A 5,925-nucleotide genomic window follows, 5' to 3' on the forward strand; every position below is an offset into this window, starting at 1 on the left:
GAAATGGCACCTATCAGTTATACAAAGGTGGGGCTCAAGGTAAATCCTCTTGTTGTAATGGTTCTTCCCCAGCAACGTGCCCTTTAAATTAGCTAGGTCCAGAGAACATTCACCCCCCTATCCTGAAAGGACAAGATATTTTGTCCCTGAAAAGGCTGCTTACCTCCTAGTGAGGTGGCCCCCCAAAAGGTAAGAGGCTCTGAGTCCATGACTTGGCTCTTGCCATGGGAAGTGGCAGGAAGGTAGTTTTAGGAGCCTGGGTGCAGAGCATCCTCAGCAGGCTTGGCAGTGAGGGTGTGGGCTCGTTCTCCCTCAATGAACTGCAGTGGCTCAAGCCCAATAGGCAAGGGCATCACAGAAGGAAGCTGTGAGCAGGCCAGCTCCCACAACTGCTTAGGACCAGTCTTCAACAGCGACACCACATGGTGGCAAGGAGCAACAGCAGGGACCCACCAGGCAGACTCATTCAGAAAGTGACCCCTTAGACACCTACACCCCTGGGAGTTGGGCAATTCAAAGGCAAGAAAGTGACTGGACTTACCCCAATAAAGTATGTGAGGGCTTCGATGACTAATAGGAAAAATGATGGCGAGCAAACCACCACCCCACTTTGACCAATTTGTTTGCTCTGAATTTAACATCTGGTGGGAATTTTTTAAAAACACTCTCATAATAACTCATTCAACCCTACTGATGATCTCAGATGTACCCAGAGATGGGTTTCAGAGTTCCGCTTGGCTCTGCAGCAAGTCCTATTTATTCTAAAAGCGAAAAAAATTTCAATTGGTTTTGAACAGCCCCTGAAACGTCACTGCTTTTAGGAAGGGCTCCAAAGACAGACAAGAGAACTCAAAATAATTTTACTGTGTCTTCAAGTAGGAGGATACAAAGGCACATTAAGAGGCACAAAGCCTGCTCCTGAGAATCTAGTTCTGAAATTTCCAAGCACTGGAAACAGGTTGGGAGCCCAGTAAGACACTGCTGTAAACTGTATTGTCCAAGCAGTACAGGTGCACCAAGGAAGGCAAAGCCACTCTGGAGCCAGGAGTACCAAGAAAGATCTTTGACAGCATTTCCGTATGTTCATACCCTTTGCCCCAGTATTTCCCAACTTCTAGAAATTTATCCAAAGAAAGCAATCAGATGCAGACAAACGTGTACATACGGGGAAGTAGACAGCAGCATCATTTGTAAGGGCAAACGATTGGAAGCAACCCAAGTGTTCAGGAAAAGGAAAGTATATAAATAAATTAGGGAGTCGATTCGTGCAAACGGAAAGGTTATGGACAGGAAGGGACCACGGGATTCTATAATTCCACTTGGGTAGTGGTCTTGTCTTATGGGTGTACACAACATGTAGAAATTCACAAAGCTGGACATTATGCTTCAAAAATACATAAATAAAAGGATCTAGATATAGACAGATGATAATCTTAACCATTGAAATCAGTATTGAACAACACAGAATGCTCCCAATTTCGTATTAAATGTTCAAATGCAGTATATAAACCATATACATTATGATCTTAATTTTGGTTTTATAAAAGTATGTCTACTTAATGCACCTGATGCATAGAAAAAATACTGGAAGGAAAGCAGCCAAAATATTTACAGTAGTTATCACTGACAGGCAGGATAACAGGTGATTTTTCTTCTGACACTCATCCCTGAAGTTCCACATTTGCTAGAATGAACACGCGGCGCCGCCTCCTCTTCTCATCCAGTGCTGGGGTTATTCTGACCTCTAGTAGCCTCTAGTTGTCATCTTCTGACTTGGATACTGCTAATCTGAAGCGTGCCCATAATCTCCAAAATCCTGAACAGGGATTTGCTGTCAGGCCTACTGATGGATGTCCATCTAAGTCCTAACAGTCTGTGTTTTACCTACTGCCCCAGTTTTGTATTATTCTTAGTAATAAAGAGAACAACATTTATTGAGTACCTACTGCGTGTCAGGTTGCATGCTGAGGGCTTTACCTGAGGACCCAGATGAACTCCTCTGGGCAGGGCGGTCAGGCCCTTGTCAACCTCTCCTCTTGACTCGGGGGGTAGGGGGGCGGCTACAATTTGCTTTAGAGAATGCAGTGGAACCACGCTCCGCCTGGTCCAGGCTGAAGCTTCAAGAAGGCCTAGCTGTTACCACCCAATTCAGCAAATCCACTCCTATCAATCTCGCCAAGAAAACTGAACACCTACACTCAGAGACTTGTACAGGTAAATGTCCACAGCAGGACTATTAATAGGTGCAAGGTACAAACACCAGATGTCCATCAACTGGTGCACAGATGAATGAAATGTACAACCACAGGCTGGAATAGTATTCGGCCGTAAGGAATGAGAAGAAATGAAAGAGAAAGAGCAGCAGCCTGGCAACATCCACCTTTGAAGACCTGGGGGCAGGGAGCTACCACGTCAGAATCTAGTGACAGTGCTGTAGGGCCACTCAGAAAGAGGTGGTGGCCCCAGGCCTCTGTGAAGGAGAACAAGGTTCCCGGCGACAGAGAACCCCGAGCCCCATATGCCTAACCCCAGCAGGCTGGGACGCCCTGGGTGAGGTGCCAGGCATGCAAGCTGAGAAGCCCTTAGGGCTCAGAGCCAGCCCCACTTTGCCCCATCCAATTTCCTGCCCACAGAACTGTGACTCAATAATAGAGGTTTTAAGCCACTTCGTGCTGGGGTCATTTGTTACTCAGTGCTAGCTAACAGAGATGCAGTTGCTAACATAATCCTCAAGTGACACACGAGGAAGACCCCGAGGTCAGACAGTGAGGAGACACACACGGCCCCTTCGCCTCCAATGGTACAGCTGGGATTCCAGGCTGGATCCTTCTGATTCTGGACCATGCTCTCCCGCCCTCATGGCTCCTTAACTCCTGGGCTCCTCCCGCCTGGTGTTTGTCTTTGGCCATGTGTCCCGTTTCTGTCCTCTCCTGAACCCGTGCCCTGTCCCAACCTTCTCGCCTGCTGACAGTTCTCTCCTCCGATCTGTGGCACACACATGTCCAGGCAGCTTATTTTCTTTTAAGCTTTAATTATCTCCTGTATTCTGCTGACCTTCAGCTAAGTACAGGGGTAATGAATTATCATATATAAAAACAACACAGTGCACATCATCTTAACACACACACACATACACACAAAGAAAATAAAGGATCACTCTGTCTCTCTTTTGATTCCACTTTCCCCACTGTGGCCCATGCTTTTTTTCCTAGTAGCTACGGGAACATTGCTATCGATCTCTTTAATTTTCAGAAGACAGACCAGGTAATACGGTTGGGAAACTGTAAAAGCAATTTTGTCTGTTTTTGGTTTGTAGTCATAAAACTATTCTTCTTGCTTTTTTTTTTTTTTAAAAAAGACCTTCAAAAACTTGCTAAAGTAGTGTTTTTGAAATGTTCAAATAATCTCATCATTCAATCAAGTGATCTAAATCATTGTTAGATTAGAGGCTATTATTTTGCTTAATGAATTTTTATGTTCACACAGTAACCCTTATGAAGCAAAGAAATAAAATCAGCAACTGTTCTAATTCTCTAGTGAATGACTTTGATAAACATTTTATTTAAACGTCTCCAGAAATAAGATAATCCTTTCTTCCTCAGTAAAGGAATTGCAGGATAAAGTATCAATCTCTTGTAGCTTTTTCTGCTCCAGACAGCTCTCTTGCTGACACGGTTTGGATCTTGTCCCCTGCTCTAAAAACTCAGGGGCCTCCCACTTCATCTCACTTAAGCCTTTGGCCTTGTGAGGCCCCCTTGTCACACACCACACATCGCACGCATACACACTGCCCATGTTCCTGGCCAGCCTTATTCCTCACCATCCCTAGGAGTGAGTTTCCTCCCCTCCTGTCACACTGCTCACCTCACTACCCAACCAGGTGACCTGGTCCTTGTTCCTCAGAGGAGGGATCTGGCTAAAGTCATGTGACTGGATTTTGGACAGGATGACGACTCTGGCCCACAGCTCAGGGTTCCCAGACTGGCAGAGAGAACACATGAACCAAATCAGGTACAAGCCATTTCCCCAAGGAGCAGACCAGGGCCAAGGGACTGATGTCAAAAAGCCACCAGGAGCCGACAGAAGCAGATAGGAGCCACAGTAAAAGGTCCCCAACTGGCCAATGGAAATGTCTCAGAAACAAAGGCTGTGTTGTAGCCTCAACACAGAAAGTGATGTGAAGAGAGGTGATATGATCCAGAAAGTATTTCCTACAAACACTACAGGCTACACAGAGAGAAGTGGTGTCAGCTCCTGGCAACACTGGGTCGGAAGCCATCGGGGTCGCAGACAGAGAAACGGCTGCACAAATAGGAGCAAACACCTGTCCCCAACATCGCTGGCAAGTGAGGGACAAGGCAGGGACTCAGAGCGCAGGCCCACGACCCCCTCCCCGCCGTTCCCAAACCCCACAGCTCGAAAAGGCCAAAGAATTTCTTTAACTTTGCATCAGACCCATTTGGTTGGCAAAGCTTGTCCGAGGCCGTTCAGTCTCTGCTGGCCCAGCTCTGTTGCGAACGTTAGGCTGGGTTGCTGCAGCAGTATTACTCTGACGAGTGAGCGCTAGCCCAGATGCCTCGGGCCGTCGTGGCATATACAGCACGTGCTGCTGGAAAGCAAGAGAAGTTCCGATTTTGGAACTGGCTCTGGTGCCCCAGGCTTCTGGACAGGTCTCCCAGGTGTGCTGGGCACGAGCCACATGCTTTTGTAATCCACGCCAGCAAACGGGTGGTAGAGCCCAAATAAAGGTGGGAGTGTGGCAGCATCAGAGAAGAGTCGGGGGACCAGGCTTTCGTACCAGCTCTGCTGATGACCCCGGGGACTTCGGGCAAGTCACTTCCCTGGACTGGCCTCAATTTCCTCATCGGGAAACATGGGACAGCGGCGATACTTTGGTCACCCCTTGTTGTGCCAAAACATCAAGGTTATGCGTGGAAAGCCCTGGCACGAGCACTTTGACTTCTGTTCATGTAGCAAGAGATAAAGGGCAGTTCAAGAAAGAACCCGGGCGCCTGGGTGGCTCAGATGGTTAAGCGTCTGCCTTCGGCTCAGGTCATGATCCCAGGGTCCTGGGATCGAGTCCCACATCGGGCTCCCGGCTCAGCGGGGAGCCTGCTTCTCCCTCTGACCCTCTCCCCTCTCATGCTGTTTCTCTCTCGCTCGCTCTCTAAAAAATAAATAAAATCTTAAAAAAAAAAAAGAAAGAACCCCAGGGGCGCCTGGGTGGCTCAGTTGGTTAGATGTCTGCCTTCGCCTCGGGTCGTGATCCCAGGGTCCCGGGATGCAGCCCCACGTCGGGCTCCCTGCAGAGCCTCTCCCTCTGCCTGCCGCTCCCCCAGCTTGTGCTCGCTCTGTCAAATAAATAAAGTCTTTAAAAAAAAAAACCAATCCCACCTCTAACGGCACACACACCACAGACACCACACACCAGCTCCACACACAGCATGGGTAACACACAACGCACTGCACACGGACACACTGCACAACACGTGCACTTCACGCACCATCTCAAGCACACACACCACAGCTCCTAGAGCACATGACATGTGTGCGATGCACACATCATACACCACACACAACACACAGGCCACAAACTCAGCTGACACATGCCATACGCATAGCCCACGTCACACGTACTTGTGCACACACGCCTCTCTCTTACACACACACACAAACACATATGCACAAGACAAAGCCATTTATCAAAATTCCTCCTGGCCTTTCCTGAACATGCAGTGTGCTCTCCTAGGTGGCTGAGGCCCACGGACTCCCAAGTGAGAGTAAAATCTGGATGCAAAGTGGTAAAACCAGGGAACCATGTGTCCCCCAACTGCACCCCCCACCCCCGCCATGGCCAGGGCTCCCTCCCCACATCACCCTGGCAACTACATAGTTCACCTGTCTTAACATGAATCTCAGAACTGT

This window comes from Leptonychotes weddellii, chromosome 1 (genome assembly GCF_054177405.1).
Source record: "Leptonychotes weddellii isolate Sample4059 chromosome 1, ASM5417740v2, whole genome shotgun sequence".
NCBI lineage: Eukaryota > Metazoa > Chordata > Mammalia > Carnivora > Phocidae > Leptonychotes > Leptonychotes weddellii.